This window comes from Chrysochloris asiatica, unplaced genomic scaffold (genome assembly GCF_000296735.1).
Source record: "Chrysochloris asiatica unplaced genomic scaffold, ChrAsi1.0 scaffold00396, whole genome shotgun sequence".
In the NCBI taxonomy this organism is placed as follows: domain Eukaryota; kingdom Metazoa; phylum Chordata; class Mammalia; order Afrosoricida; family Chrysochloridae; genus Chrysochloris; species Chrysochloris asiatica.
The window spans coordinates 1,844,307-1,856,925 of NW_006408914.1; the positions used below are offsets into that span (position 1 = coordinate 1,844,307).

A 12,619-nucleotide genomic window follows, 5' to 3' on the forward strand; every position below is an offset into this window, starting at 1 on the left:
TCTTATCAATGGAGAAAAGATTGAAGTTGTCAAGGACTTCATTCTTCTTGGATCAACTATCAACACTCATGGAAGCAGCAGTCAAGAAATCAAACAATTTATTGCATTAGGAAAATCTGCTGCACAATACCTTTTTAAAGTGTTGAAAAGCAAAGATGTCAGCTTGAGGACTAAAGTGTGCCTGACCCAAGCCTTGGTATTTTCAATAACCTCATATGCATGTGAAAGTTGGTCAGTAAATACAGAAAACCGTAGAAGAATTGATGCTTTTGAGTTATGGTGTTGAAGGAGAATATTCAAAGTACCATAGACTGTCCATGGAACTAACTGATCTGTGTTGGAAGAAGTGCAGTCAGAGTGCTCCTTGGAGGCCAAGATGGTCAAACTTCATCCCTTATACTTTGGATCTATTGTCAGGAGGGACCAGTCACTGGAGAAGGATATCATGTTTGGTAAGGTAGTGCATCAGAGTAAAAGAGGAAGACTCTCAGCGAGATAGATTAGGCCAGTGGCAGCATCATTGGGCTCAAGCGTGGGAACAATAGTAAGATTGGTCAAGGTTCGGGAAGTGTTCCGTTCTGCTATGCATAAAGTAGCTATGAGTTTGCACTGACTCAATGGCACCTAACATCAACAATAATTGATGGTTTGTTCCACAGTCTGCCCCTGGCCTTGTTTTGACTGATGATATAGAGCTTTTCCATCACTTCTTTCCACAGATGTAGTCAACTTGATTTCTATATATCCCATATGTTGAGGTCCATGCGTATAGTCAGTGGAGCCAACTTGGCAGCACTTAACAACAACAGTGACTCCAATTGTGTTCCTCTTTTTTCTAGTTTGGGGAATAATATGAAGTCTGAAGGGCAAAGAATGGATGTTGGTTTGAACTGCTGAGTTTGAGCTTAATTAATTCATTGCTTATCCTACAGTGCCACTCCAGAACTCCCTAAAATTTGTGCAGACTGCAGTTTTAACATTGTTGAAGACAATGTGTATAAAATACTTTGGAGCACTGTGGGGAAATGCACTGGACAAAAAGGTCAGTTTGAACCTCAATGTCCGCAGTTCAAACTCACCAGTGGATCCTTAGAAACCCTATACAGGGTAACTGTGGGTAGGAACCCAATTCGACTGCACTTAATAATAATAATAAAATTATTTGGGGAAGTGTTAGAGAGATGTAAACACCATAAGAAGTGTATAGACTTAAATGAAGGCTAGGTCAAGAAAGAATATCTTCACATGTAGATATTTTTGCTCAGTAAAGATTTCTATGATTTTGTAGCAATACTCTTTAGCTTCAACTTGATTTTATATATTTCACTTTTAACCCTATTATCATTTAAAGATATACACTCAATTGAATAATTCACATCTATCATATTTATTTAGTGGAGTTCTGGTAGCAGAGTGGTTACTAGTCGGGCTGATAACCTCAAGGTCAGCAGCTCAAAACTACCAGCCAATCTGTGGGAAAAAGATGAGGCTTTCTGCTCCTATAAAGATTTGCAGCCACTGAAACCCTGTGAAGGATCGCTGTGATTCAGAACCAACTCTGTGACATATAACCACCACCACCATATACTTATTTAAAGTATTCTCTGGGCTATCAAGGTATACATTTAGACATAAATATTTTTATTAGTAGTTTTTTTTGTTTTTCTGTTTTTAGTTCATTGAAAAAAAAAAAAAAGGCTTGTTAAAAAAAACAAAAAGTCCTTGCAATTGATATAATAAAATTGAATTTAATTGCTGCAGCATTGCAGGAGAATACAAAGATATACAATTTTTTTATTGATGAAACTACTTGCTGTTGTTGTTGTTGTTTTTAAGTGCCATCGAGTTGGTTCTGACTCATAACAATCTGGTATAGGGTTTCTGAGAAGCGGCTGGTGAGCTTGAACTGCTGATATTGCAGTTCAAACCTACCCTGCATCCTACCTCATTAACCCACAGTCCCACACCAGGACTCCTTAATAAAACTATAGATTTTTAGATTTCATTATATTATGTATCATTCTGAATTTTTTAAATTTGTTAAGTACCTGTATATTTTATTCAACATTTTGATAGAAAAAGTAGAAGAACCAAAATTATGTATGCCTGATTAATTGTTTGGAGAAAATTGACTTATCAATTTGTATGTTTAACTTCTGAGCATAGAAACTATGGATGCTTTTGCATATTTCATAAGTCTATAAATTATTGGAGACATTTTCAGAAACAAAAATGAAGAAACTGTTTCATTTGCATAATTCTAGACCACACCACCTATGTAAACACACATTCAAGATGAGCCTGGTATAATATTGATGGAAAATTAAATTAAGTAGAGTGAAAGCCACATCTTTCTCCCATGGAGTGGTTGCCGACGTTGTAGTGAGCAGTCCAATGCTTATCCTACAGTGCGACCAGGACTCACTAAAATGGCTAAGTTTCCTTTAGATCCACTTTTTATGTACAGCTATGAAAATCTGAAAACGAAATAGAATTCTCTCAGATGCAGGTATAATTCCCCCACAATTGTCATGAATGCACAACTGTCATTAATAATTATCCAGGATGAAAAATTCACATTCTTCTTTTTTCAGGGATCTTTATGTTCTTTTACTGTTTAGAAAAAAGTAGTTGATACTAGAGGAATGGCTTGACAGTGACAGCAAAAATTGGCACAAACATAACAATAATCATGAGGATGAGCTAGGACCATAATGTTTTCTATTGAACACAGGGTGACTATGAGTCAGAACTGACTTAATGGAGTCCTGATGTATTGATGTATTGATGGTGATTCAAGTTCATCAGCCTCGCCTCAAAAAATCAATACAGGATCTTCATGTGTCAGAATTGACTCGACGGCATTTAACAACAATAACAACAAACTCCCACTGACTGTTAGGAATATACTAGTATTTGACCTGCTTGCTCACCAGGTAAAAGTAACATACAAAATAATTCAATACTATTCTTACTGCTTACTGTGAGTTTCAGTTACTCAAGTCCCTTTATATGATTTCCTCAGGGAGAAAGATATCAAAACTATATTAATCAACTTACAGATTGTAAGTTGAAAATAAGATAAAATTAAATTAAATCAATGCAAACAAAAGCAAACTTTTACAAAAGAATAATTACAATGCAAGTTAATTTGATTTATTATTTGCGAGATTTGGAACATTTTGTCCTTCTCATCTGCACATACAAGCATGAATTTCATCAAATAATTCTGAACATACTTGAATGCTATTTAGACACAAACATTTATGATTCACTTCAAATATAACATTCTCAAAATATAGAACTTTTTTTTCCCCCCCTCTAAGACTCAAGCTGGGGAAACTGAAAAAATATTCAAGCCTCGACTTTCATTATTGAAAGACTCTCTGGGCAAATTATTGAATGATGCAGTAAGCATCAAGAGAAGATGGAAGGAATCATTGTACAGAGTCACTGTACTAAAAGGAAATGGTTAATATTCAACCATTTCAAGAGGTAACATATGATCAAGAGCCAAGTCCAAGGTGCTTTGAAGGAACTGGCAAAGAACAAGGCACCAGGAATTGATGGAATAAAAATTGAAATCTTTCAAGAAAGTGAGGCGGCATAGGAGGTACTCACTCAGCTCTGCCAAGAAATTTGGAAGACAACTATGTGGCTGACTGATTGGAAGAGATCCATATTCCAAAGAGAGGTGACCCAATTGAATGAGGAAATCATTAGACAATCTCTTTGATATCCCATGTGAGTAAAGTTTTACTAAAGGTAATACAGAAACAGCTACAATCATACATTGCTAGAGAGCTTCCAGTGGTTCAAGCCAGATTCAGAAGAGGCCGTGGAGCATGAGATATCTTTGCTGATGTCCAATGGATCATGGCTGAGAAAAGAGACTATCAGAAAGATGTTTACCTGTGTTTTACTGACTACACAAAGGCTTTCCATTGTGTGGATCATGACAAGCTATGGAAAACATTTCGAAGTATGAGTGTTCCAGAACACTTAATTGTGCTCATGAGAAATCTGTCCCTGGACCAAGAGGCAGTTGTTCAACAGCACATGGGAACACGGAATGGTTTAAAATTAAGAAAGGTGTGTGACAGGGTTGTATTCTTTCACCATATGTATTCAAACTGTATGCTGAGCAAATCATCTGAGAAGCTGGGTTCTATGAAGAAAAATGTGGCATCAGGATTGGAGGAAGACTCATTAACAACCTGCGATATGCAGATGATACAACCTTGCTTGCTGAAAGTGAAGAGGACTTAAAACATTTACTGATGAAGATCAAAGAGCACAGCCTACATTATGGATTGCATCTCAATGTAAAGAAAATAAAAATCCTCACCACTGGACCAATAAACAACATTCTTATCAATGGAGGAAACATTGAAGTTGTCAAGAACTTCATTCTTCTTGGATCAACTATTAACACTCAAGGAAGCAGCAGTCAAGAATTCAAACAACGTATTGCATTAGGCAAATCTGCTGCACAAGACCTTTTTAAAACCTTGAAGAGCAAATATGTCAGCTTGAGGACTAAGGTGTGCCTGATCCAAACCATGGTATTGTCAATAATCTCACATGCATGCAAAAGCTGGACAGGAAAAAGGAAGACTGTTGAAGAATTGATGTTATTGAGTTATGGTGTTGGAGGAGAGTATTGAAGGTGCCATATATTGCCAAAAGAACCAATAGATCCATTTTGGAAGAAATGCAGCCAGAGTGCTCCTTAGAAGCCAAGATGGCCAAACTTTGTCTCTCATATTTTGAACATATTGTCAGGAGGAAACAGTTGCTGGAGAAGGAAATCATGTTTGGTAAGATGAAGGGTCAGAGAAAAAGAGGAAGACCCCTAACGAGATGGATTGGCCAAGTGGCAGCATTGATGGACTCAAGCATGGCAACAGTAGTGTGTTTGGCCCAGGATCGGGCAGTGTTTCGTTCTGCTCTGCATAGGTCCCTATGAGTCAGTACCAACTCGATGGCAGCTAACAACAACAACAAAACTCCATTTAACAGTGAACCCACCTCTTCAATCAGAAATTGTTATATAAGGTGGCTTTAGTAAGTTCATGGACTAATAGAATTAAAATATATGTTATTTTGGGTACTGGACCTACTGGAGTTGTGCGTGTTACCGAAGGGGGGTGGGCCCAGGGAGGGGAGGTTCGCTCCGCGGAGCCGCAGCCAGAACCGGTGGCTGAAATTAAGAAAAACATTCCCCCTTTGTTTTTGGCATGGACAAATGTTCAGTGGGAGGAATAAAATCGACTGAGCAGACTCCTGTCTTGTTACGGAGTATAGCTATGGCAGCTAGTTTCATGGATGTAGGAAATTAATTTATTGATCACACTAGTCATTTAGTTAATAGATATAGAAACCCTTTGGAAGAAGAAGATGATGATGTTGTATTTATTGATTCTATACAACCTCCCTTAGTTTCTGTACCAGCAATAGCTGATTAAAGAAACCTATATACTATATCAAAAAGGGAAACGCTACTAGGAAATAGTTCCATAATTCTTCCTCCTTCAAGAGATTTGACTTCTCAAAAGAGATATATAAGTGAAACAATTGTCATTGATGATGAAGAGGATGTAGAAGTAAATCATTTGCAAAAGCAAAATTCTTCAAGTTTTATTGAATGGGGTATTTGTAGAATTAAAAACAGAACCAAAGATTTGGATTTCTCTACTTCCAGTCTTTCAACAAGTAAGAACAAGAATGGAGTAGGACCTTTTAATCCTGGTAGAATGAATGTGGCAGGACACCTTTTTCAGAATGGAGGATTTACAACTCATCATAGTCCTGATTTGTGGATCTCCCAGTCAGCATCATTTCCCGGTAATCAGAAACAACCAGGGGAGGATTCTTTATCACCAGTGGCCTTACTTCCTAAGCAGATATTCCAGGCTTCTCTCCAACAACAACTTAGTAAGCCAGCTAAAATCACTTGTGCATACTGCAGAAAACCTTTACAGAAGGGACAGACAGCTTATCAACGAAAAGGATCAGCTCACCTCTTTTGTTCTACCACCTGCCTTTCTTCCTTCTCTAATAAGCATGCTTCAAAGAAACGCAACGCAATGTGTAAAAAAGATGCACCTACAGAAAAGACTATTGATGTTGCTCAAGTGGATTCGAGCAAATCCTCCCAAGAATTTTATAATACATCATCTTTATCTCCCTATGAGGACAAACAGATTCTTAGAAAAAGAGTTCTGAATAAATCAAAATATACAATCTGTAATAAGCTAACAGAGCTTCGCCATGAAGTTGGCATTGATAATATAACTCATAAACTCTGCAGTAACCATTGCTTTAATAAGTACAGATTGACCAATGGCCTAATAATGAATTGTTGTGAAAAGTGTGGCAAGTACATGCCCAGTAAAAGTGCTGGAAACAGTGACCTGATGATTGAAGGTCAGCAGAAAAGATTTTGCTGCCAAAGTTGTGTTAGCCAATATAAACAGGTAATTTTTTGTAATGAGCTTTAAATGATAAAATATACAATAGCTTCATCTTCTTGGCTCAACTAATGAGATTTGTCTCAGAATCTTACATAGTTCTATTTTTGTCACTTTATCATTGAGCTGTCCCATATCAAGTGAACGTTAAAATACTGTCATGCGCCGCATAACGTCCAGGCAACGTCCAACTGCATATACGTCCGTGGTCCCATATGGTTTAATACAGTTCAAAAATCTAGATTGGAGAACAGGATATAGCAGACATAACTGGACGTAGCAGATGTAACTGGACATAGCGAATGGCAACAGTTTCCCACATGTAACGTGCGTCTTATACAAACCGGTTGTGCTGCCAGGTATATAACTGTACAATACATACATAACCTATAAACATGTCTTGAGAGTCAAAATAAATACCTGTGGTGCTGGCTTATGTATGTACTGTACTTTCTATCATTAATGTGAACTTTCCCTACTTAAAAATGTTACTGTAACAGTGTATGCTTCTACTCAGAGTCAGCAGCATCCAATCTCGTGAATCGTGCTAATCGTGCGTCTCTTGAGTGTTGTAGCATCATCTCTCTGTTTAATTTTCTTTTGAAAATATTACCGTGAAGTGCATCGTGGCTCGCAAACACAGCAAAACCAGTGCTAGTGATAACAGCAGCAAGAGGCAAAGGAGAAGTATCGATTTGGAAGTGAAACAAAAAGTTATTAAACAACATGAAGGTGGAAAATCAGTGAATGCTATTGCTCGCGAGTTAGGCATGTCTCACTCAACAATCAAGACAATCCTCAAAAACAAAGAAAAAATTCTCCGAGCTGTTAAAGGATCAGCTCCACTGAAAGCTACAAGGTTAAAAAAAAAAAAAAATATATATATATATGTTATTTTACATGTGTAATATTGAGGAAAGGAAACAAGTTAATGAGATTTGAAACTGAAGAAAATCATAAAATCTTTCTTTACATAATTATTTTATCAATATCAAATATGAAATGAAAACCCAAACAAAATCAAGAAAACATTGCACATCAATCAGATGGTGGTTAGAAAGTAGAAGGAGTAACACCATAAAAACAGAGTATCTTCCCAATTCTATCACAGAAGTTGTCTGTTTTCTGGTATCATATAAGCTATTTTGACTGGAATTATATTGTAAATATTATATTTTTACAGTAAGAACTTAGCCAAAAGATAAATGTTTATTAAATACTAAAAATCATATCTATTTGTAATATCTGTCCACAGCTTATTATGTCATAAGCATCCATACATTTTAATAGATCATCACAAAGAAAGGACCAAATATGTAGAAATGACATGTGTTATTAAAATTAGGTTACTTATTAAAGTTATATTGTTGTTTTATGAAGCACAGTACTAGAAAAATATTATAGAATGCAGAGATGTTTTCTTTTGTACATTGTTTTAACTTTAAGGAAAGATGTTATTGCACACTTTTGTACTGATAATGGAATATGATAGGGTTTGGATACACTGCTCAAAGTGCCAATATATATCTAAGGAAATAAGAATAAAAGCATTATTATCCTAGTCTATCAAAAATATCAAAATTCACTGAGCATCGTAAAGTTCCCTTATACAAAAAGTAACTGTAACTACCTCTACATCAGCAGGTATCATAACCTGTCACCATTTATCCAATTAGATTCATTCTAGAGGTAATGGTATTCTTGAATCATTTTACTAGCTTTCAAGCACTACTCATGAGAAGAATAATGTGGAATCAGGAAGAGCTGAAAAATGTCTCTTTTCTTCGTCAACCATTCATCTCTGTGGGCAGGCATCAATATCTATTACATTATCAGTGTGAGTGCTTGCTACAGATACAGTGGGATGCCTGATTTTCATTTTTTTTCCCTCAACTTACCTCTGTTCTGAAGTTCATCAGCTCCAGGGAAGTGCAGCTACTCCATACAGAGTTTTCTTTCAGTCCCTCATCTGACTTGAATTTCTGCCATTATAGTATAGTTTCCATTCAGTGTCTGGGAGCAACCTATTCCCACTCCAGCGAGTAGATTTTTATTCTAAGAGAAGAACAGTAATGTCTTTAGATACTTACTCTATAAATTTCTTCTCACCATGGGTGACTATAAGTGAACTGCCATTACACATCTCTGGTCACATTTGTATTCATCTCATGTTATTTTGTTTTCTTATAAAGAATTACCAAAATATGAGTTTCCTTAAAATCTATCCTTACAAATCTATTTAAATGGTTTATTAAAGTACTACAAAATTACTGAAGCACAACAAGTATGGTGTGTAAAACAACTGACTACATAGCACTGACTATACTGAGGAGCAAAAAGCTGAAAATAATTTTAAAGGTAAAGTTTCTTTACTTTGTTATTGATATTATATGTGTAGAATATTAATGTTTCTAATTAAAATTTACAGTAGCAGATAAATGGGTTTCAGTTATAATTTTTAAATATTTCTAAATTTTTAGTGAAAATAAAACATGATGAAGTCATCTAAAATCATAATTACCCCTTTAAGTGAAATTAATGTTAAATTTAAAAAAATATTTTGGATTTTTTTCTCCTTTTCCTTGTTCTTCACACAATCAACAGTGATTATGTTTTCAAATAATTTTAATCTAACAACCACTGTTCAAATGAAGATTTTAAATAGCTCTAAGACTGAGTAAACATGTCTACATCATGATCTCCAAAGTACTTATAAAACACATATTACATAATTTAAAAAAATCTGTTTTCACTTAGAATAAATGTTTCATATATAACTAGATATTTTAGATAAACTAAATAACAAACTAATGTGAATAAGTAAAACTAATGTGAATAAGAATAACAAACTAATGTGAGTCATTATATATGTTAAATCCAACTTGAATAATGTAAATCAGATTAACTTGAAGTAAAGAATGTCACATCGCAGTAATTACTTAGCGCACCTTTCACCTAACAGCTGAGTGCTTGACTACCTTCTTCTAGCATAGTAGGTACATGCCAACCATCTCAATAAAACAAACCAACAAACAGCTGATGAAGAAACTTGTTAGAAGGTGAATATTAGGCTTAGAAAGAAAGCAAATAAGTAACATATTGAGAAGAAAAAAAAATAATTGCTATTTACAAGTACATTGCAATATTAAGAACTATGGATAATGTTATTTATGTTTTGTGTTAAAGGGGTTCAGATATTTCAGAGTTTGACTGCATCCCATGTCTTGCATATTACATGTTGACTCTCTTAATCCTATTCTACCAATGGTTGGGACTCATTTTTTTTCTTTTTTTTTTTTCACTTTCTCTACTTTTTCCTCTACTAAACAACTCAGATATTCCCTGTCTGGATAGATCTTCACTGAAATTTAATTTTGTTTCTATGATTTAATCTATGTCATTTACATTTGCAAATATTCAATGGTGGTAGCATCTGACTGTCTCTAACTTCACAAGCAGGAGAAGAATCAAGATCATTAACCTCAGCTACCCAAGGATAATACCTATGTGGTGAAGGCCAGACATGCCTCTATCCTACAACATTTTACCAGCTCTGACACCAACTGTCCCTACCAGAGCACTCTCTATATCCCTGCTGGGTTTGAAAATTTTATTTCAGTGGCCACACAAAGATCACAGACTATGCTCATCGTTATGGGGCTTTAGGAAAGTAACAGGTTACAATTCCAGTTGAAGAAAAATTCAGGAAAGAGTCCTTTGATTAGAAGTGAACACAACAAAATCCACAAGGGTATTATGCACCTTATTTATGTTACTAGCAAACCTTCAAATCCTCATGTTGGGCTGTGGCACTGTGGGTTAATGAGCTTGACTATATAGTTAGTTTGAACTGCAAGTTTGATGGTTCAAGCTCACCAAGCTGCTCCTTGGAAACCCCATATGGGGTTGCCGAGTCAGAACTGACTCGATGGCACTTAACAACAACAACACAATCATTTGGTTGCAGTTATAAAGACTATCGTTAGAGGACTATGTTAAGCCAGTTACTGCACAATGACACCTTATTACTAAAACATAAGGACAATTATGTGTAGATCTATGTGCCCTTCTCCTCAAATTAAGTCTTTCCAAAAAAGATGGTATATGCATTCTCTATACTGTCAGAGGAAACACTCTTCTGAATTTAGAATCATCCACAGAGTGTGTTTTCTCATGACTGAATGTCTAGTTTGGCAGACTTTACAATAAAGTACAGATCTTTTAACTTCTGTGATTAACTTTTATTCAGTCTATCTTTATTTACTCATTTAATTTACATAGGAGATTTACCATGACATCAGAAAACTAATGTGAATAGTGTTTTAAATGCATTTGTTAATGAGTACAATTATTATATCAAATCCTATGAATTTTACAATTTGAAGTGTCCACAGACAGCTATGCTAATCAAATTATTTTTTCATATTCTAGAGTATATGAGTTTCTTAGGGCTACAATAAAATATACCAAAATAAGATGTGATTTTTAGATAACAGAAATTTATTTTTGTATAGCCCTTGAAGCTAGAAATCCAAATCATTGTATTGCCTTTGTTGATTATTTCTGAGGGCTCTAAGAGAAACAGCCCCATACTACTTTGCTAGCTACTGGTGGTCCCCAGAGCTCACTGCCATTCCTTAGCTTATTTCAGCTTCTGTAATCACTAGTCACATGCTGTCTTTTTTCTGTCCATATATGTTCTTGTTCTGTTTCTTTTATAAGATTATCCACCCTATTCTTAAAAAGACTTAATTTTCAAACAATATCAAGGTCACAGATTTGAGTGTTTAGGATTTCAGCAGATATTTGCAGCATATATTCATGCAATCCAAAACAATTAGCTCTGAGGTCATAAGTGAACATTTTGCAACATTTGGGGCAGAAATAAAGACAAGTTCACAATGTAAATTTCTTGAGATTTGTAAGCTCTTGCTGATATAGTAAGATTGTTTTCTCACCTATTCTGAATCACAGGACTCCTGACATGGCACAGTAGTATCAGTACTGGACTTCAATGCACAAGGTGAGCAGTTCTAACCCACTGCTCCTGGGAAACCTTATACAGGGGCACTTTGTGTCAGAACTGATTCAGCGGCACTTAGCAACAACAATTCTGAATCAATAAATAAGGGAAAGCATTATATCTACTGTTTATTCATCTGCACTTTGATTTACTAGTTAAAATTATGAATTCAATAAATTTATGTTTCATTCTTTGTTCAGATAAGTCCTTAAGCTAAGTGTTTTTGGTAAAATGTGAATGCAAAAAGTTCCATCTCCCTTGTCTTTATTGAGTTTGCAGTCCTTAAAAAAACAAGTAAAATGAGTCATTTTAATCCATTTAAATAGCTTTAAATATATTAATTAGGCAAATTTCTCTGGAAATCAACATGGGAGAATTAGTGGCAAGGTTTTTGAGACTCACTTTCAAATCACACTAAAATTCTGTATTTGTCCTCCTAATGGAATATATTATAGAGACACCTAGTTTACCTTTGTAAAATAGAAAAGTCCTCATGAACATATTTCTAAACCAAAATGTGGAATATTAGATACCTGAGTTATGGTTGAAAATATTTATTCATAGGAAGTTTTCTGCAGTATAACAACACAAAAGAATGCACCAATTTTGTCTCTTTAGGTAGCTGAAACTGTTCTTCAGAGCCAGATAACAAGATTGAATCTGACTAGATGGGAAGACTTGAATGCAAACTGACTTTTGGGATAATGAGTTAGATGCACGAATACACTGAGTAGCTTTAAAAGGCATCTGAAGTGACTTACTGGACTTTTTATATCCTTTATATTTTTTCTCCAATATATTTTTCTTTTTCTAATTTTAGATTTATTACTTAAAATAACAAAAGTGCAGTTAATTGGCCATAAAGAAAGCTATAAAATATTTAACTGATATTTTTCAATACCTAAAACACTCCTTCATGTTAAATTACATGCTTGAAATTTCCTTTTTGTGGCTGCTGTAGTTACATCAGGAACTGCTCTTTCTTCCGCAATATTGATCCTCCCTTTATTCTGTTTTAAACACCTTCTCAATATTTGCTAGGAATATGATTGCTCAAAATAAAGATTTGTTTTTCCATTCTCTTCTGTCACAAATTCTGTCTTTATGAAAATAGCACTTCAAA

General features: G+C 35.0%; 1 pseudogene; it reads left to right on the plus strand.

The window, feature by feature from the left end:
• The first annotated feature begins 5,240 nt into the window (after positions 1-5,240).
• Positions 5,241-10,147, plus strand: LOC102826488 (annotated as a pseudogene).
• Positions 10,148-12,619: the final 2,472 nt, after the last annotated feature.